This window comes from Ambystoma mexicanum, chromosome 3q (assembly GCF_040938575.1).
Source record: "Ambystoma mexicanum isolate Mex_15411 chromosome 3q, UKY_AmexF1_1, whole genome shotgun sequence".
Lineage (NCBI taxonomy): Eukaryota > Metazoa > Chordata > Amphibia > Caudata > Ambystomatidae > Ambystoma > Ambystoma mexicanum.
The window spans coordinates 1,140,072,068-1,140,091,731 of NC_090926.1; the positions used below are offsets into that span (position 1 = coordinate 1,140,072,068).

General features: G+C 51.9%; 9 non-coding genes across 9 annotated transcripts; all 9 read right to left on the reverse strand.

Annotated features, from left to right (window-relative positions):
* Positions 1-388: 388 nt before the first annotated feature.
* Positions 389-470, reverse strand: TRNAS-UGA (transfer RNA serine (anticodon UGA)). The gene has a single exon. It is a non-coding gene; the product is annotated as a tRNA-Ser (tRNA).
* A 363-nt stretch (positions 471-833) lies between these two features.
* Positions 834-915, reverse strand: TRNAS-AGA (transfer RNA serine (anticodon AGA)). Its single transcript has one exon. It is a non-coding gene; the product is annotated as a tRNA-Ser (tRNA).
* Positions 916-2,037: 1,122 nt separating this feature from the next.
* Positions 2,038-2,119, reverse strand: TRNAS-CGA (transfer RNA serine (anticodon CGA)). The gene has a single exon. It is a non-coding gene; the product is annotated as a tRNA-Ser (tRNA).
* A 1,566-nt stretch (positions 2,120-3,685) lies between these two features.
* On the reverse strand, positions 3,686-3,767 carry TRNAS-CGA (transfer RNA serine (anticodon CGA)). Its single transcript has one exon. It is a non-coding gene; the product is annotated as a tRNA-Ser (tRNA).
* A 363-nt stretch (positions 3,768-4,130) lies between these two features.
* TRNAS-AGA (transfer RNA serine (anticodon AGA)) lies at positions 4,131-4,212 on the reverse strand. The gene has a single exon. It is a non-coding gene; the product is annotated as a tRNA-Ser (tRNA).
* Positions 4,213-5,334: 1,122 nt separating this feature from the next.
* TRNAS-CGA (transfer RNA serine (anticodon CGA)) lies at positions 5,335-5,416 on the reverse strand. Its single transcript has one exon. It is a non-coding gene; the product is annotated as a tRNA-Ser (tRNA).
* A 363-nt stretch (positions 5,417-5,779) lies between these two features.
* TRNAS-AGA (transfer RNA serine (anticodon AGA)) lies at positions 5,780-5,861 on the reverse strand. The gene has a single exon. It is a non-coding gene; the product is annotated as a tRNA-Ser (tRNA).
* A 1,112-nt stretch (positions 5,862-6,973) lies between these two features.
* On the reverse strand, positions 6,974-7,055 carry TRNAS-UGA (transfer RNA serine (anticodon UGA)). Its single transcript has one exon. It is a non-coding gene; the product is annotated as a tRNA-Ser (tRNA).
* A 363-nt stretch (positions 7,056-7,418) lies between these two features.
* TRNAS-AGA (transfer RNA serine (anticodon AGA)) lies at positions 7,419-7,500 on the reverse strand. Its single transcript has one exon. It is a non-coding gene; the product is annotated as a tRNA-Ser (tRNA).
* Between the last annotated feature and the right edge of the window lie 12,164 nt (positions 7,501-19,664).

Consider the following 19,664-nt stretch of genomic DNA (forward strand, 5'->3'; position numbering starts at 1 on the left):
TCCTGAATGCATCTGCCAAGGAAGGTCTAGAAGTGACACGAGAACCAGCACAAAAAAGGCTCGGCAGATAGCTTGCGTGCCAGTTGCTCCATCCTCTGTATCCACATGGACCCCTCCCAATATCTGCTGTAAAGATGCAGGCAAGGAAAAGCGCAGGATGGGCTTCTTACAGACGGAGGCGATGCCAGGCGTCGATGGCTCTAGCGGCAACTAGTGTCAGGGTGGAAATATAATCGTGGCCCCCACCCCTAACAGTCAGAGAGTCCTGGATGGGAGTCTTCCCAATGTCTGCTTTATCGTCCATCCTATAATCAACATGCATGTTTACATCTTGTTTTGGGGACATTTCCGAGCAAATTGCAAAATTGCAGCTCAGTTCAAACCAAGATATAGTCGGCAGAGTTCGAACCTGCGTGGGGAAACCCCAATGGATTTCAAGTCCATCGCCTTAACCACTCGGCCACGACTACCTATGAGAGTGAAACTCTCACTCGAAAGATTGTGCTGTGCTTACACAGAAGAGTCCTTAGTCTCTACCGCCTTGCCTCTAGATCTTGTCCTGTACTTTCCACCCTTCTCTCTCATCATGCACCGTTCTTTCTCCTCACAAGTTTCTTTTAAATGTACATATATGTTTGAAATTGCAAAACGAAACCCGTCAAAACGTACCAGTTTCTCTGCGTTGGCCTAAAGGATGAAGCCGCTTTTACTCCTAGGATCTTGCTTGAATAGCTCAAGTGCGCCGCAGCCTCCTTTAGTAATTGTATTATACTGCTATTTTAAGATTGTTTTCCACACCAGAAAAGAGTAAACAATAAAAGCGGGCTCTGCACCGTAGTCGGCAGGATTTGAACCTGCGCGGGGAAACCCCAATGGATTTCTAGTCCATCGCCTTAACCACTCGGCCACGACTACTCCTGAGCAAACCTGTTTCTACTATAAACTTAACACTTTAGCCACACACAATGTCTCCTCCGCCCCTTACTTTATGCCGCTCTGCACCGTTCCCTTTTGGCCCTCCCATGACCCTTGAAAATGCATTCAAAAGTCAGAATCTCTATGGTCTGGCCCAAGTTCCCTAAATGCCATATCCACTCCCTGCCAAGCTCGGACTAAGTGCCAGGGACAGATCTGTGCTAATAAACCTAGCAAGCGGCCAGGCAGCAGAGCCTCACCTTCACTAGGTTGCACTGGCTTCTGCCAGCTCCAAATTGAAACTGTTAACAGTGTCCTGTTTGGAAGCATGCCTGGGCAGGGGCTGTCTCTATGCAAATCGAGTTGCAGAGGCCTCCTGGGAGCCAATTTCGGCAAGCCATTTTGACAGGCTCCAGAGGAATAAATGGCCGCACGAGTGGTCCGGTAGTTAGTCTAAGCCATATGGCAAAGATTTGGGTGGTGGGCCTTCTGGGCATGTGGCCCTAAGCCTCAGAGGACCGCAGAATGGGTCCCTTCTGCCCAAATAGAGAGGTCTTGGCCGATCGGGGCCGAGAGGACAGGGGCCTCACCACCCTCTGACGGTCCTCCTGGGCGCCCTTCCTCTGCTCTCTGCTGTTGTGGCAGAAAGCTGTGCCTTCAGTCCCCTGGCTTGCACAGGGCAGCAAAAGACTGTACTTTCACTGGGTCGCAGGTAGGGGGCCTCTCCTGAATGCATCTGCCAAGGAAGGTCTAGAAGTGACACGAGAACCCTTGTGCTGACACACAAAAAAGGCTTGGCAGATAGCTTGCGTGCCAGTTGCTCCATCCTCTGTATCCACATGGACCCCTCCCAATATCTGCTGTAAAGATGCAGGCAAGGAAAAGCGCAGGATGGGCTTCTTACAGACGGAGGCGATGCCAGGCGTCGATGGCTCTAGCGGCAACTAGTGTCAGGGTGGAAATATAATCGTGGCCCCCACCCCTAACAGTCAGAGAGTCCTGGATGGGAGTCTTCCCAATGTCTGCTTTATCGTCCATCCTATAATCAACATGCATGTTTACATCTTGTTTTGGGGACATTTCCAAGCAAATTGCAAAATTGCAGCTCAGTTCAAACCGAGACGTAGTCGGCAGGGTTCGAACCTGCGCGGGGAGACCCCAACGGATTTCGAGTCCATCGCCTTAACCACTCGGCCACGACTACCCATGAGAGTAAAACTCTCACTCGAAAGATCGTGCTGTGCTTACACAATAGAGTCCTTAGTCTCTACCGCCTTGCCTCTAGATCTTGTCCTGTACTTTCCACCCTTTTCTCTCATCATGCACCGTTCTTTCTCCTCACAAGTTTCTTTTAAATGTACATATACGTTTGAAATTGCAAAACGAAAACTGTCAAAACGTACCAGTTTCTCTGCGTTGTTCAAAAGGATGAAGCCGCTTTTACTCCTAGGATCTTGCTTGAATAGCTCAAGTGCGCCACAGCCTCCTTTAGTCATTGTATTATACTGCTATTTTAAAATTGTTTTCCAAACCAGAAAAGAGTAAATAATAAAAGCGGGCGCTGCGCCGTAGTTGAGAGGATTTGAACCTGCCCAGGGAAACCCCAATGGATTTCTAGTCCATCGCCTTAACCACTCGGCCACGACTACTCCTGAGCAAACCTGTTTCTACTATAAACTTAACACTTTAGCCACACACACTGTCTCCTCCGCCCCTTACTTTATGCCGCTCTGCACCGTTCTCTTTTGGCCCTCCCATGACCCTTGAAAATGCATTCAAAAGTCAGAATCTCTATGGTCTGGCCCAAGTTCCCTAAATGCCATATCCCCTCCCTGCCAAGCTCGGACTAAGTGCCAGGGACAGATCTGTGCTAATAAACCTAGCAAGCGGCCAGGCAGCAGAGCCTCACCTTCACTAGGTTGCACTGGCTTCTGCCAGCTCTAAATTGAAACTGTTAACAGTGTCCTGTTTGGAAGCATGCCTGGGCAGGGGCTGTCTCTATGCAAATCGAGTTGCAGAGGCCTCCTGGGAGCCAATTTCGGCAAGCCATTTTGACAGGCTCCAGAGGAATAAATGGCCGCACGAGTGGTCCGGTAGTTAGTCTAAGCCATATGGCAAAGATTTGGGTGGTGGGCCTTCTGGGCATGTGGCCCTAAGCCTCAGAGGACCGCAGAATGGGTCCCTTCTGCCCAAATAGAGAGGTCTTGGCCGATCGGGCCGAGAGGACAGGGGCCTCACCACCCTCTGACGGTCCTCCTGGGCGCCCTTCCTCTGCTCTCTGCTGTTGTGGCAGAAAGCTGTGCCTTCAGTCCCCTGGCTTGCACAGGGCAGCAAAAGACTGTACTTTCACTGGGTCGCAGGTAGGGGGCCTCTCCTGAATGCATCTGCCAAGGAAGGTCTAGACGTGACACGAGAACCCTTGTGCTGACACACAAAAAAGGCTCGGCAGATAGCTTGCGTGCCAGTTGCTCCATCCTCTGTATCCACATGGACCCCTCCAAATATATGCTGTAAAGATGCAGGCAAGGAAAAGCGCAGGATGGGCTTCTTACAGACGGAGGCGATGCCAGGCGTCGATGGCTCTAGCGGCAACTAGTGTCAGGGTGGAAATATAATCGTGGCCCCCACCCCTAACAGTCAGAGAGTCCTGGATGGGAGTCTTCCCAATGTCTGCTTTATCGTCCATCCTATAATCAACATGCATGTTTACATCTTGTTTTGGGGACATTTCCGAGCAAATTGCAAAATTGCAGCTCAGGTCAAACCGAGACGTAGTCGGCAGGGTTCGAACCTGCGCGGGGAGACCCCAATGGATTTCGAGTCCATCGCCTTAACCACTCGGCCACGACTACCCATAAGAGTAAAACTCTCACTCGAAAGATCGTGCTGTGCTTACACAATAGAGTCCTTAGTCTCTACCGCCTTGCCTCTAGATCTTGTCCTGTACTTTCCACCCTTTTCTCTCATCATGCACCGTTCTTTCTCCTCACAAGTTTCTTTTAAATGTACATATATGTTTGAATTTGCAAAACGAAACCCGTCAAAACGTACCAGTTTCTCTGCGTTGGCCTAAAGGATGAAGCCGCTTTTACTCCTAGGATCTTGCTTGAATAGCTCAAGTGCGCCGCAGCCTCCTTTAGTAATTGTATTATACTGCTATTTTAAGATTGTTTTCCACACCAGAAAAAAGTAAACAATAAAAGCGGGCGCTGCATCGTAGTCGGCAGGATTTGAACCTGCGCGGGGAAACCCCAATGGATTTCTAGTCCATCGCCTTAACCACTCGGCCACGACTACTCCTGAGCAAACCTGTTTCTACTATAAACTGAACAGTTTAGCCACACACAATGTCTCCTCCGCCCCTTACTTTATGCCGCTCTGCACCGTTCTCTTTTGGCCCTCCCATGACCCTTGAAAATGCATTCAAAAGTCAGAATCTCTATGGTCTGGCCCAAGTTCCCTAAATGCCATATCCCCTCCCTGCCAAGCTCGGACTAAGTGCCAGGGACAGATCTGTGCTAATAAACCTAGCAAGCGGCCAGGCAGCAGAGCCCCACCTTCACTAGGTTGCACTGGCTTCTGCCAGCTCCAAATTGAAACTGTTAACAGTGTCCTGTTTGGAAGCATGCCTGGGCAGGGGCTGTCTCTATGCAAATCGAGTTGCAGAAGCCTCCTGGGAGCCAATTTCGGCAAGCCATTTTGACAGGCTCCAGAGGAATAAATGGCCGCACGAGTGGTCCGGTAGTTAGTCTAAGCCATATGGCAATGATTTGGGTGGTGGGCCTTCTGGGCATGTGGCCCTAAGCCTCAGAGGACCGCAGAATGGGTCCCTTCTGCCCAAATAGAGAGGTCTTGGCCGATCGGGGCCGAGAGGACAGGGGCCTCACCGCCCTCTGACGGTCCTCCTGGGCGCCCTTCCTCTGCTCTCTGCTGTTGTGGCAGAAAGCTGTGCCTTCAGTCCCCTGGCTTGCACAGGGCAGCAAAAGACTGTACTTTCACTGGGTCGCAGGTAGGGGGCCTCTCCTGAATGCATCTGCCAAGGAAGGTCTAGAAGTGACACGAGAACCCTTGTGCTGACACACAAAAAAGGCTCGGCAGATAGCTTGCGTGCCAGTTGCTCCATCCTCTGTATCCACATGGACCCCTCCCAATATCTGCTGTAAAGATGCAGGCAAGGAAAAGCGCAGGATGGGCTTCTTACAGACGGAGGCGATGCCAGGCGTCGATGGCTCTAGCGGCAACTAGTGTCAGGGTGGAAATATAATCGTGGCCCCCACCCCTAACAGTCAGAGAGTCCTGGATGGGAGTCTTCCCAATGTCTGCTTTATCGTCCATCCTATAATCAACATGCATGTTTACATCTTGTTTTGGGGACATTTCCGAGCAAATTGCAAAATTGCAGCTCAGTTCAAACCGAGACGTAGTCGGCAGGGTTCGAACCTGCGCGGGGAGACCCCAATGGATTTCGAGTCCATCCCCTTAACCACTCGGCCACGACTACCCATGAGAGTAAAACTCTCACTCGAAAGATCGTGCTGTGCTTACAAAATAGAGTCCTTAGTCTCTACCGCCTTGCCTCTAGATCTTGTCCTGTACTTTCCACCCTTTTCTCTCATCATGCACCATTCTTTCTCCTCACAAGTTTCTTTTAAATGTACCTATACGTTTGAAATTGCAAAACGAAAACTGTCAAAACGTACCAGTTTCTCTGCGTTGTTCAAAAGGATGAAGCCGCTTTTACTCCTAGGATCTTGCTTGAATAGCTCAAGTGCGCCGCAGCCTCCTTTAGTAATTGTATTATACTGCTATTTTAAGATTGTTTTCCAAACCAGAAAAGAGTAAACAATAAAGGCGGGCGCTGCACCGTAGTCGGCAGGATTTGAACCTGCGCGGGGAAACCCCAATGGATTTCTAGTCCATCGCCTTAACCACTCGGCCACGACTACTCCTGAGAAAACGTGTTTCTACTATAAACTTAACACTTTAGCCACACACACTGTCTCCTCCGCCCCTTACTTTATGCCGCTCTGCACCGTTCTCTTTTGGCCCTCCCATGACCCTTGAAAATGCATTCAAAAGTCAGAATCTCTATGGTCTGGCCCAAGTTCCTTAAATGCCATATCCCCTCCGTGCCAAGCTCGGACTAAGTGCCAGGGACAGATCTGTGCTAATAAACCTAGCAAGAGGCCAGGCAGCAGAGCCTCACCTTCACTAGGTTGCACTGGCTTCGGCCAGCTCCAAATTGAAACTGTTAACAGTCTCCTGTTTGGAAGCATGCCTGGGCAGGGGCTGTCTCTATGCAAATCGAGTTGCAGAGGCCTCCTGGGAGCCAATTTCGGCAGGCCATTTTGACAGGCTCCAGAGGAATAAATGGCCGCACAAGTGGTCCGGTAGTTAGTCTAAGCCATATGGCAAAGATTTGGGTGGTGGGCCTTCTGGGCATGTGGCCCTAAGTCTCAGAGGACCGCAGAATGGGTCCCTTCTGCCCATATAGAGAGGTCTTGGCCGATCGGGGCCGAGAGGACAGTGGCCTCACCACCCTCTGACGGTTCTCCTGGGCGCCCTTCCTCTGCTCTCTGCTGTTGTGGCAGAAAGCTGTTCCTTCAGTCCCCTGGCTTGCACAGGGCAGCAAAAGACTGTACTTTCACTGTGTCGCAGGTAGGGGGCCTCTCCTGAATGCATCTGCCAAGGAAGGTCTAGAAGTGACACGAGAACCAGCACAAAAAAGGCTCGGCAGATAGCTTGCGTGCCAGTTGCTCCATCCTCTGTATCCACATGGACCCCTCCCAATATCTGCTGTAAAGATGCAGGCAAGGAAAAGCGCAGGATGGGCTTCTTACAGACGGAGGCGATGCCAGGCGTCGATGGCTCTAGCGGCAACTAGTGTCAGGGTGGAAATATAATCGTGGCCCCCACCCCTAACAGTCAGAGAGTCCTGGATGGGAGTCTTCCCAATGTCTGCTTTATCGTCCATCCTATAATCAACATGCATGTTTACATCTTGTTTTGGGGACATTTCCGAGCAAATTGCAAAATTGCAGCTCAGTTCAAACCGAGACATAGTCGGCAGGGTTCGAACCTGCGCGGGGAAACCCCAATGGATTTCAAGTCCATCGCCTTAACCACTCGGCCACGACTACCCATGAGAGTAAAACTCTCACTCGAAAGATCGTGCTGCGCTTACACAGAAGAGTGCTTAGTCTCTACCGCCTTGCCTCTAGATCTTGTCCTGTACTTTCCACCCTTTTCTCTCATCATGCACCGTTCTTTCTCCTCACAAGTTTCTTTTAAATGTACATATACGTTTGAAATTGCAAAACAAAAACTGTCAAAACGTACCAGTTTCTCTGCGTTGTTCAAAAGGATGAAGCCGCTTTTACTCCTAGGATCTTGCTTGAATAGCTCAAGTGCGCCACAGCCTCCTTTAGTAATTGTATTATACTGCTATTTTAAAATTGTTTTCCAAACCAGAAAAGAGTAAATAATAAAAGCGGGCGCTGCGCCGTAGTCGGCAGGATTTGAACCTGCGCGGGGAAACCCCAATGGATTTCTAGTCCATCGCCTTAACCACTCGGCCACGACTACTCCTGAGCAAACGTGTTTCTACTATAAACTTAACACTTTAGCCACACACACTGTCTCCTCCGCCCCTTACTTTATGCCGCTCTGCACCGTTCTCTTTTGGCCCTCCCATGACCCTTGAAAATGCATTCAAAAGTCAGAATCTCTATGGTCTGGCCCAAGTTCCTTAAATGCCATATCCCCTCCGTGCCAAGCTCGGACTAAGTGCCAGGGACAGATCTGTGCTAATAAACCTAGCAAGCGGCCAGGCAGCAGAGCCTCACCTTCACTAGGTTACACTGGCTTCTGCCAGCTCTAAATTGAAACTGTTAACAGTGTCCTGTTTGGAAGCATGCCTGGGCAGGGGCTGTCTCTATGCAAATCGAGTTGCAGAGGCCTCCTGGGAGCCAATTTCGGCAGGCCATTTTGACAGGCTCCAGAGGAATAAAAAGCCGCACGAGTGCTCCGGTAATTAGTCTAAGCCAAATGGCAAAGGGGTAGTGGGCCTTCTGGGCATTTGGCCCTAAGTCTCAGAGGACCACAGAATGGGTCCCTTCTGCCCATATAGAGAGGTCTTGGCCGATCGGGGCCGAGAGGACAGGGGCTTCACCACCCTCTGACGGTCTCCCTTGGTCGCCCTTCCTCTGCTCTCTGCTGTTGTGGCAGAAAGCTGTGCCTTCAGTCCCCTGGCTTGCACAGGGCAGCAAAAGACTGTACTTTCACTGGGTCACAGGTGGGCCTCTCCTGAATGCATCTGCCAAGGAAGGTCTAGAAGTCACACAAAAGGCTCGGCAAATAGCTAGCGTGCCAGTTGCTCCATCCTCTGTGTCCACATGGACCCCTCCCAATATCTGCTGTAAAGATGCAGGCAAGGAAAAGCGCAGGATGGGCTTCTTACAGACGGAGACGATGCCAGGCGTCGATGGCTCTAGCGGCAACTAGTGTCAGGGTGGAAATATAATCGTGGCCCCCACCCCTAACAGTCAGGGAGTCCTGGATGGGAGTCTTCCCAATGTCTGCTTTATCGTCCATCCTATAATCAACATGCATGTTTACATCTTGTTTTGGGGACATTTCCGAGCAAATTGCAAAATTGCAGCTCAGTTCAAACCGAGGATTTCAAGTCCATCGCCTTAACCGCTCGGCCACGACTACCCATGAGAGTGAAACTCTCACTCGAAAGATTGTGCTGTGCTTACACAGAAGAGTCCTTAGTCTCTACCGCCTTGCCTCTAGATCTTGTCCTGTACTTTCCACCCTTCTCTCTCATCATGCACCGTTCTTTCTCCTCACAAGTTTCTTTTAAATGTACATATATGTTTGAAATTGCAAAACGAAACCTGTCAAAACGTACCAGTTTCTGTGCGTTGGCCTACAGGATGAAGCCGCTTTTACTCCTAGGATCTTGCTTGAATAGCTCAAGTGCGCCGCAGCCTCCTTTAGTAATTGTATTATACTGCTATTTTAAGATTGTTTTCCACACCAGAAAAGAGTAAACAATAAAAGCGGGCGCTGCACCGTAGTCGGCAGGATTTGAACCTGCGCAGGGAAACCCCAATGGAATTCTAGTCCATCGCCTTAGCCACTCGGCCACGACCACTCGTGACCAAACCTCTTTCTACTATAAACTTAACACTTTAGCCACACACAATGTCTCCTCCGCCCCTTACTTTATGCCGCTCTGCACCGTTCTTTTTTGGCCCTCCCAGGACCCTTGAAAATGCATTCAAAAGTCAGAATCTCTATGGTCTGGCCCAAGTTCCCTAAATGCCATATCCCCTCCCTGCCAAGCTCGGACTAAGTGACAGGGACAGATCTGTGCTAATAAACCTAGCATGCGGCCAGGCAGCAGAGCCTCACCTTCACTAGGTTACACTGGCTTCTGCCAGCTCTAAATTGAAACTGTTAACAGTGTCCTGTTTGGAAGCATGCCTGGGCAGGGGCTGTCTCTATGCAAATCGAGTTGCAGAGGCCTCCTGGGAGCCAATTTCGGCAGGCCATTTTGACAGGCTCCAGAGGAATAAATGGCCGCACGAGTGGTCCGGTAGTTAGTCTAAGCCATATGGCAAAGATTTGGGTGGTGGGCTTTCTGGGCATGTGGCCCTAAGTCTCAGAGGACTGCAGAATGGGTCCCTTCTGCCCATATAGAGAGGTCTTGGCCGATCGGGGCCGAGAGGACAGGGGCCTCACGACCCTCTGACGGTCCTCCTGGGCGCCCTTCCTCTGCTCTCTGCTGTTGTGGCAGAAAGCTGTGCCTTCAGTCCCCTGGCTTGCACAGGGCAGCAAAAGATTGTACTTTCACTGGGTCACAAGTAGGGGGCCTCTCCTGAATGCATCTGCCAAGGAAGGTCTAGAAGTGACACGAGAACCCTTGTGCTGACACACAAAAAAGTCTCGGCAGATAGCTTGCTTGCCAATTGCTCCATCCTCTGTATCCACATGGACCCCTCCCAATATCTGCTGTAAAGATGCAGGCAAGGAAAAGCGCAGGATGGGCTTCTTACAGACGGAGGCGATGCCAGGCGTCGATGGCTCTAGCGGCAACTAGTGTCAGGGTGGAAATATAATCGTGGCCCCCACCCCTAACAGTCAGGGAGTCCTGGATTGGAGTCTTCCCAATGTCTGCTTTATCGTCCATCCTATAATCAACATGCATGTTTACATCTTGTTTTGGGGACATTTCCGAGCAAAATTTCAGCTCAGTTCAAACCGAACCTGCGCGGGGAAACCCCAATGGATTTCAAGTCCATCGCCTTAACCACTCGGCCACGACTACCCTTGAGAGTGAAACTCTCACTCGAAAGATTGTGCTGTGCTTACACAGAAGAGTCCTTATTCTCTACGGCCTTGCCTCTAGATCTTGTCCTGTACTTTCCACCCTTCTCTCTCATCATGCACCGTTCTTTCTCCTCACAAGTTTCTTTTAAATGTACATATATGTTTGAAATTGCAAAACGAAACCTGTCAAAACTTACCAGTTTCTCTGCATTGGCCTAAAGGATGAAGCCGCTTTTACTCCTAGGATCTTGCTTGAATAGCTCAAGTGCGCCGCAGCCTCCTTTAGTAATTGTATTATACTGCTATTTTAAGATTGTTTTCCACACCAGAAAAGAGTAAACAATAAAAGCGGGCGCTGCACCGTAGTCGGCGGGGAAAATCCAATGGATTTCTAGTCCATCGCCTTAACCACTCGGCCACGACTACTCCTGAGCAAACCTGTTTCTACTATAAACTTAACACTTTAGCCACACACAATGTCTCCTCCGCCCCTTACTTCATGCCGTTCTGCACCGTTCTCTTTTGGCCCTCCCATGACCCTTGAAAATGCATTCAAAAGTCAGAATCTCTATGGTCTGGCCCAAGTTCCCTAAATGCCATATCCCCTCCCTGCCAAGCTCGGACTAAGTGCCAGGGACAGATCTGTGCTAATAAACCTAGCAAGCGGCCAGGCAGCAGAGCCTCACCTTCACTAGGTTGCACTGGCTTCTGCCAGCTCCAAATTGAAACTGTTAACAGTGTCCTGTTTGGAAGCATGCCTGGGCAGGGGCTGTCTCTATGCAAATCGAGTTGCAGAGGCCTCCTGGGAGCCAATTTCGGCAGGCCATTTTGACAGGCTCCAGAGGAATAAATGGCCACACGAGTGGTCCGGTAGTTTGTCTAAGCCATATGGCAAAGATTTGGGTGGTGGGCCTTCTTGGCATGTGGCCCTAAGTCTCAGAGGACCGCAAAATGGGTCCCTTCTGCCCATATAGAGAGATTGGGGCCGAGAGAACAGGGGCCTCACCACCCTCTGACGGTCCCCCTGGGCGCCCTTTCTCTGCTCTCTGCTCTCTGCTCTCTGCTCTCTGCTCTCTGCTCTCTGCTCTCTGCTCTCTGCTCTCTGCTCTCGTGGCAGAAAGCTGTGCCTTCAGTCCCCTGGCTTGCACAGGGCAGCAAAAGACTGTACTTTCACTGGGTCACAGGTAGGGGACCTCTCCTGAATGCATCTGCCAAGGAAGGTCTAGAAGTGACACGAGAACCCTTGTGCTGACACACAAAAAAGGCTCGGCAGATAGCTTGTGTGCCAGTTGCTCCATCCTCTGTATCCACATGGACCCCTCCCAATATCTGCTGTAAAGATGCAGGCAAGGAAAAGCGCAGGATTGGCTTCTTACAGACGGAGACGATGCCAGGCGTCGATGGCTCTAGCAGCAACTAGTGTCAGGGTGGAAATATAATCGTGGCCCCCCCCTAACAGTCAGAGTGCCCTGGATTGGAGTCTTCCCAATGTCTGCTTTATCGTCCATCCTTTAATCAACATGCATGTTTACCTCTTGTTTTGGGGAAATTTCCGAGTAAATTGCAAAATTGCAGCTCAGTTCAAACCGAGACGTAGTCGGCAGGGTTCAAACCTGCGCGGGGAGACGCCAATGGATTTGAAGTCCATCGCCTCAACCACTCGGCCACGACTACTCATGAGAGTGAAACTCTCACTCGAAAGATTGTGCTGTGCTTACACAGAAGAGTCCTTAGTCTCTACCGCCTTGCCTCTAGATCTTGTCCTGTACTTTCCACACTTCTCTCTCATCATGCACCGTTATTTCTCCTCACAAGTTTCTTTTAAATGTACATATAAGTTTGAAATTGCAAAACGAAAAATGTCAAAACGTACCAGTTTCTCTGCGTTGGCCTAAAGGATGAAGCCGCTTTTACTCCTAGGATCTTGCTTGAATAGCTCAAGTGCGCCGCAGCCTCCTTTAGTAATTGTATTATACTGCTATATTAAGATTGTTTTCCACACCAGAAAAGAGTAAACAATAAAAGCGGGGGTTGCACCGTAGTCGGCAGGATTTCGAACCTGCGCGGGGAAAGCCCAATGGATTTCTAGTCCATCGCCATACCCACTCGGCCACGACTACTCATGAGCAAACATGTTTCTACTATAAACTTAACACTTTAGCCACACACAATGTCACCTCCGCCCCTTACTTTATGTCGCTCTGCACCGTTCTCTTTTGGCCCTCCCATGACCCTTGAAAATGCATTCAAAAGTCAGAATCTCTATGGTCTGGCCCAAGTTCCCTAAATGCCATATCCCCTCCATGCCAAGCTCGGACTAAGTGCCAGGGACAGATCTGTGCTAATAAACCTAGCAAGCGGCCAGGCGGCAGAGCCTCACCTTCACTAGGTTGCACTGGCTTCTGACAGCTCCAAATTGAAACTGTTAACAGTGTCCTGTTTGGAAGCATGCCTGGGCAGGGGCTGTCTCTATGCAAATCGAGTTGCAGAGGCCTCCTGGGAGCCAATTTCGGCAGGCCATTTTGACATGCTCCAGAGGAATAAAAAGCCGCACGAGTGGTCCGGTAATTAGTCTAAGCCAAATGGCAAAGGGGTGGTGGGCCTTCTGGGCATTTGGCCCTAAGTCTCAGAGGACCGCAGAATGGGTCCCTTCTGCCCATATAGAGAGGTCTTGGCCGATCGGGGCCGAGAGGACAGGGGCTTCACCACCCTCTGACGGTCTCCCTTGGTCGCCCTTCCTCTGCTCTCTGCTGTTGTGGCAGAAAGCTGTGCCTTCAGTCCCCTGGCTTGCACAGGGCAGCAAAAGACTGTACTTTCACTGGGTCACAGGTGGGGCTCTCCTGAATGCATCTGCCAAGGAAGGTCTAGAAGTCACACAAAAGGCTCGGCAGATAGCTAGCGTGCCAGTTGCTCCATCCTCTGTGTCCACATGGACCCCTCCCAATATCTGCTGTAAAGATACAGGCAAGGAAAAGCGCAGGGTGGGCTTCTTACAGACGGAGACGATGCCAGGCGTCGATGGCTCTAGCGGCAACTAGTGTCAGGGTGGAAATATAATCGTGGCCCCCACCCCTAACAGTCAGAGAGTCCTGGATGGGAGTCTTCCCAATGTCTGCTTTATCGTCCATCCTATAATCAACATGCATGTTTACATCTTGTTTTGGGGACATTTCCGAGCAAATTGCAAAATTGCAGCTCAGTTCAAACCGAGACGTAGTCGGGAGGATTCGAAACTGAGCATGGAAACCCCAATGGATTTCAAGTCCATCACCTTAACCCCTCGGCCACGAGAGTTAGATTGTGCTGTGCTTACACAGAAGAGTCCTTAGTATCTACCGCCTTGCCTCTAGATCTTGTCCTGTACTTTCCACCCTTCTCTCTCATCATGCACCGTTCTTTCTCCTCACAAGTTTCTTTTAAATGTACATATATGTTTGAAATTGCAAAACGAAACCTGTCAAAACGTACAAGTTTCTCTGCGTTGGCCTAAAGGATGAAGCCGCTTTTACTCCTAGGATCTTGCTTGAATAGCTCAAGTGCGCCGCAGCCTCCTTTAGTAATTGTATTATACTGCTATTTTATGATTGTTTTCCACACCAGAAAAGAGTAAACAATAAAAGCGGGCCCTGCACCGTAGTCGGCACGGGGAAAATCCTATGGATTTCTAGTCCATCGCCTTAACCACTCGGCCACGACTACTCCTGAGCAAACCTGTTTCTACTATAAACTTAACACTTTAGCCACACACAATGTCTCCTCCGCCCCTTACTTTATGCCGTTCTTCACCGTTCTCTTTTGGCCCTCCCATGACCCTTGAAAATGCATTCAAAAGTCAGAATCTCTATGGTCTGGCTCAAGTTCCCTAAATGCCATATCCCCTCCCTGCCAAGCTCGGACTAAGTGCCAGGGACAGATCTGTGCTAATAAACCTAGCAAGTGGCCAGGCAGCAGAGCCTCACCTTCACTAGGTTGCACTGGCTTCTGCCAGCTCCAAATTGAAACTGTTAACAGTGTCCTGTTTGGAAGCATGCCTGGGCAGGGGCTGTCTCTATGCAAATCGAGTTGCAGAGGCCTCCTGGGAGCCAATTTCGGCAGGCCATTTTGACAGGCTCCAGAGGAATAAATGGCCACACGAGTGGTCCGGTCGTTAGTCTAAGCCATATGGCAAAGATTTGGGTGGTGGGCCTTCTGGGCATGTGGCCCTAAGTCTCAGAGGACCGCAGAATGGGTCCCTACTGCCCATATAGAGAGGTCTTGGCCGATCGGGGCCGAGAGGACAGGGGCCTCACCACCCTCTGACGGTCCTTCTGGGCGCCCTTCCTCTGCTCTCTGCTGTTGTGGCAGAAAGCTGTGCCTTCAGTCCCCTGGCTTGCACAGGGCAGCAAAATACTGTACTTTCACTGGGTCACAGGTAGGGGGCCTCTCCTGAATGCATCTGCCAAGGAAGGTCTAGAAGTGACACGAGAACCCTTGTGCTGACACACAAAAAAGGCTCGACAGATAACTTGCGTGCCAGTTGCTCCATCCTCTGTATCCACATGGACCCCCTCCCAATATCTGCTGTAAAGATGCAGGCAAGGAAAAGCGCAGGATTGGCTTCTTACAGACAGAGGCGATACCAGGCGTCGATGGCTCTAGCAGCAACTAGTGTCAGGGTGGAAATATAATCGTGGCCCCACCCCTAACAGTCAGAGTGCCAATGTCTGCTTTATCATCCATCCTTTAATCAACATGCATGTTTACCTCTTGTTTTGGGGACATTTCCGAGTAAATTGCAAAATTGCAGCTCAGTTCAAACCGAGATGTAGTCGGCAGGGTTCAAACCTGCGCGGGGAGACCCCAATGGATTTGAAGTCCATCGCCTCAACCACTCGGCCACGACTACCCATGAGAGTGAAACCATCACTCGAAAGATTGTGCTGTGCTTACACAGAAGAGTCCTTAGTCTCTACCGCCTTGCCTCTAGATCTTGTCCTGTACTTTCCACACTTCTCTCTCATCATGCACCGTTATTTCTCCTCACAAGTTTCTTTTAAATGTACATATACGTTTGAAATTGCAAAACAAAAAATGTCAAAACGTACCAGTTTCTCTGCGTTGGCCTAAAGGATGAAGCCGCTTTTACTCCTAGGATCTTGCTTGAATAGCTCAAGTGCGCCGCAGCCTCCTTTAGTAATTGTATTATACTGCTATATTAAGATTGTTTTCCACACCAGAAAAGAGTAAACAATAAAAGCGGGGGCTGCACCGTAGTCGGCAGGATTTCGAACCTGCGCGGGGAAACCCCAATGGATTTCTAGTCCATCGCCTTACCCACTCGGCCACGACTACTCATGAGCAAAGATGTTTCTACTACAAACTTAACACTTTAGCCACACACAATGTCTCCTCCGCCCCTTACTTTATGCCGCTCTGCACCGTTCTCTTTTGGCCCTCCCATGACCCTTGAAAATGCATTCAAAAGTCAGAATCTAGGCCACCAGGGGGCGCGCAGGCAATGGCTGCCTGATCGCGTCGCTCCCGCCGGATCCGGGTTTCCAGTGGGTATTGAGCCCCTCCCTGAGACCCCCCTGGAGGCCCACCCGCTATTTCAGGCCAGGCAACCCCCCGGGCGCCCCCAAAGCGAAAGAACGGTGTCCACAGACCCCGGGAAGCCCGAGATCGAGTCCCGTGCGAGCCACGGGAAGTCAAGATACGCGGCCTGGCCGGCCGCAGAACCAGGAAAGCAGCGAGGCCCTCCTGCGCCCCCGTGGGCGCACTTCCAGGAGTGCTGACGGCGAGAAGCGGGTGGAACGTTGGCCAGCCCTGACCGGGGCCGAAGACCCGCGCCGGGAGCTGGGAGCGGAGACAGGGTGGCGCGGACCCGGTGACACGTTTGGAGCGAGCCCCCATCGGTCGCATCGGAGGCCTTCAAATTTCCAAGACCTTTCCGCCTACACGCTAGCTAAGCGGAGAATGTGTCGCCCGCTCACGCAGTTACTCAAGGAGAAGGGAGTGCGATACAGATGGGGCTACCCCTTCTCCCTGACATTTGAATACATGGGCCAGAGAACTACCCTGGTCACGGAAGAGGACATACGGGGAGCCTTGCTGGAATATGCAACGGACACGAACGCCCGGAGAGGCCCATCGGGGCCGGAGAGGGCGGGACCCAGCGGCCCCGGTCCGTCGGGGGAAAGGAGGAGGCGAACCGGCGCACGAAAGTTCCGAAAAATGAATACGCCATCACCAGCTAAAGATGGGGAACGGAAGGACCCTGAGGACTGAGAAGGGGGTCGCAGCGCACAGGTTGGGACAGCTCAGTTCGGTGCGAGTGGCTGTACTGATTTCTACACCCCGACAGACAGCAGGTACACGGGATGTATCGAAGGGGAGGGGCCCTGGGGGGCCCAGGGGGCTCAGGAGGAACAGCTTCCAATGTGATCGGCCTGGCTATGGGAGCGGGCTGGTGGTTCGGCCAAAAGCCAGTTATGGCGGGACAATTTGGCTGGACGCCGGGGAGGGGGGAGGGGGTCAATGCAAAAGTTGGGGGGTTTCAGTTTGGGGGGGGTCTGGGGGGCAGTTGGGGAACAGTTACAAGCCCTCCCGGAGGGGTGGGGAGCGGGGGGGGCAACAGATCCAACCATGGGAGCACTTAAACAAGGATAGTGTAGGTGAGTCGACACGGAGAGTGGAGTTGCTAGATAACGGCTGACGGTCTGCCGGCCCTGGGAGTGGGCACTCTCAATGTACGGGGCCTAAACACCCCCACGAAGAGGTCCCTGGTTTCTAGAGAATTCAGGAGGGCTGGTCTCGATCTCCTCTTCCTGCAAGAGACTCATTGGGCAAGAGGGAAGGAACCTAAGATGCAGGGGGGAGGAATAGGGGAGGTGTTCTGCGCGTCTCACAGGGCCAAGAAGAGGGGGGTGGCCATCCTTCTGGGGAGAAATGTGGGCTTTGAAAAAGAGGAAATAGTGAAAGATCCTGAAGGCCGATACCTGCTGGTACGAGGGTCCCTGCAGGGCACCCCGCTCACTCTGGCGGGGATATACGGCCCCAACGAGGGCCAGGCCCAGTTCTGGGAGGGGGTGGCGGAGAAACTCAAGCTCTTTGTCCGGGGGGGGTTGGTGGTGGGAGGCGATTTCAACATGGTTATAGACCCAAACCTGGACAGATGGCGTGATGGCCCTCAGCTACCCAGGCCCACGGATGTCCACATGGCCCGGTCATTCTAGAAGGTTAACGCAGAGCTGGGCCTGTTGGACACGCTCCCCTCCCCCGGTTCGGGTACCCCCTCCTTCACATATTATTCGTCCACCCACTCGTCTTTTTCCAGAATTGACTACATCCTGGTGGATGAGACCCTGCACTCATATGTCACGGGCCACAAGGTCGACCCCGTCCCCTGGTCGGATCATGACCTGGTTCGCACTACCATTGCAAGGGGCTGGCTTAGTGACCGCAGGGGTAGATGGAGATGTAATGATTCCCTGCTGAAAGATGAGGTCTGCGCCCAGGAGGTGCTGGAGGCTATCACAGAATTTTTCGAGTTTAATGATAATGGTGAGGTGGGCCCACACACCCTATGGGATGCCTTCAAGGCCACAATGAGGGGCCTTCTTATTAAAATGAGTGCTCAGGCCAAAAGAGTGAGGGAAGCCCAGGAGAAAGCCCTGAGGGGGAAAATAGCCCAACTCCAGCCGGGGGGGTCCCCAGCGGCCCCCTTGGATCAGGGCCAACTCGATTCACTGGCTGATTATCGGCTCCAGCTGCGAGACCTTCTCCTGCACAAAACAGAGCGAAGCCTCCAACTGGTCAAGCAGAAGTATTACGAAAAGGGGGAAAAAGCGGACAGAATCCTAGCCTGGAAACTGAGGGAGGTGCAGAGGGAGAGGATGGTAAAGGCAGTGAGGAGTGAGGAGGGGACCATGGGCCATGACACTCCCCACATAGGAGAGGCCTTCCGGAGATATTACGAAAAACTCTATACCTCGGAATGTGATGGGCGGGACGAGGAGCTAGAGGGGTTTCTAAACTCAGTCCGGATACCGGCTCTGTCTGGGGAGATGGCCGAGGGACTGGAGGGCCCAGTGACCGAAGAAGAGGTGGGTAACGCGATTAGCGGGATGAAGGTGGGGACCTCCCCCGGGGAGGATGGCTTCACAGTGTCCTTCTATAAAACGGTTCCGCTCTACTCTGACCCCACACCTAGTGAAGGTTTATAATGCGGTATTAGAAGGGGGGACCCTCCCGGACTCCATGATGGAGGCCATAATTGTCGTACTTCCCAAGGAAGGTAAGGACCCCACTGAGTGTTCCTCATACCGCCCAATATCCCTACTGAACATTGATGTCAAGGTTCTTGCCAAGGTTATTGGGAAACGGATGGAGAAGATTTTGCCGACACTGATCCACGGGGACCAGGTGGGGTTTGTAAGGGGAAGGCAGGGCTCGGATAACATCCGTAAAACCATAAACTTGATCCACCATGCCCAGAATTCTGACCTTGACGCGAGCGTCCTCTCTCTGGACTCGGAGAAAGCGTTCGACCGGGTCGAATGGAGATATATGGAGCTTCTCCTCCAGAGAATGGGATTTGGCGCAAACATCAGGGGTTGGGTGACTGCACTATATAGAGCTCCAAAGGACAGGGTACAAGTGAATGGCAAGCTGTCGGACCCCTTCCCCCTCTCACCGGGCACGAGACAGGGATGCCCACTGTCCCCCCTGTTGTATATCCTTTCGATGGAACCCTTGGCCATAGCGGTTAGGTCGCACCCGGAGATCAGAGGGATTATGAGGGGTGAGGTGGAATTTAAGCTCTCCCTGTTCGCGGATGACATCCTGGCATATCTGGTGGACCCCGGCGCCTCCCTCCCCCCCCTCCTGTCCCTGGTGAACGCATTTGGGCACTTCTCGGGGCTAAAGATTAATGCTTCCAAATCGGTTCTTCTCCCCATGCGGGTTAATGATCCGGGTCTTGACCCCTTGGGCACACTTCATGGGATCGCAGTGGGTAAGGTTTCCATTCGCTACCTGGGCATCCTCCTCACCAGGGACCTGTCCAAACTGTCCCCCGCCAACTATGAACCGGTCTTAGCTAGCATTACCGCGGACCTCAGGAGGTGGGGCTCTATGATCTTGTCCTGGTACGGCCGCATGACGGCAGTGAAGATGAACGTGCTGCCGCGCCTGCTGTATCTCTTTACCTCTCTCCCATCCAACATTCCTGACCACCTCTTGAGGACTCTACAGAATGCGGGCCGAGAGTTTATTTGGCAGGGCAGGACCCCGAGGACTGCGAGGGCGGTACTGACCTTGCCGAGGGAGATGGGGGGATTTGGCTTGCCCGATTTCCAGCTTTATTTCCGGGCAGCCCAGTTGCGAGTCCTCTTGGAGCACATGAGGGAGGGGATGGGCACCTACTGGTC